An 841-nucleotide genomic window follows, 5' to 3' on the forward strand; every position below is an offset into this window, starting at 1 on the left:
AAAAAAAAAATAGGGAAAAATCAATCAATTGAAACTGACTCAAAAATAACATGGATGTTGGAATTAGTACACCAGTATGTTAAATCCACTATTTTATATGATTCCAGATTATCACAAAGTTAGAGAAAAGTTTCATCATATTTAAGCAAAAACATGAAAGATGTAAAAAAGACACAAACAGAACTTCAAGAGATGAAAACGGCAAAGCCTAAGATAAAAAATAGATTAGTGGGGTTAATACCAGGTTAGAATTCAGAAGAAAGTAACTTAAAGACATCAATAGAAACCATTCAAAATAAAATACATAGAGAAAAAATTGAACAAAAATGAACAGTGCATCAATGAACTATTGAAGTCTCCCCCAGAGTGGAGGGGAAAAGGGACAGAAAAAAATATTTGAAGAAATAAGGACCAAAATTTTCCAAGCTTGATGAAAATTATTCATGCACAGATTCTAGAAACTCAGTAAACATCAAGCAGTAGAAACATAAGGAAGACTACACCAAGGCACATCAAAATCAAATTGCTAAAAACCAATGACAAAGAGAAAACCTTAAAAGTAACCAGAGACAAAATACACTGCAGGAAGAGAAAGGTATGAATTTCAGCAGACTTCTTTTTGGACACACACAACAAATGCTGGAAGATGGTAGAGCAACAAATTAAGGTACTGAATGGATTAAAACCTGTCAACCTAGAATTCTATACCCAGCAAAATATTTACCAAAACAAAGGTAAAATAAAGACACATTTTGACATATGGAAACTGAAAATATTCATGTCAGAAGACTCATGAACATAAGAAATGAAGCGAACATCTCAGGTGGAAATCTGCCTCCAT

Source organism: Suricata suricatta, chromosome 14 (genome assembly GCF_006229205.1).
Source record: "Suricata suricatta isolate VVHF042 chromosome 14, meerkat_22Aug2017_6uvM2_HiC, whole genome shotgun sequence".
NCBI classification, from domain to species: Eukaryota; Metazoa; Chordata; class Mammalia; order Carnivora; family Herpestidae; genus Suricata; species Suricata suricatta.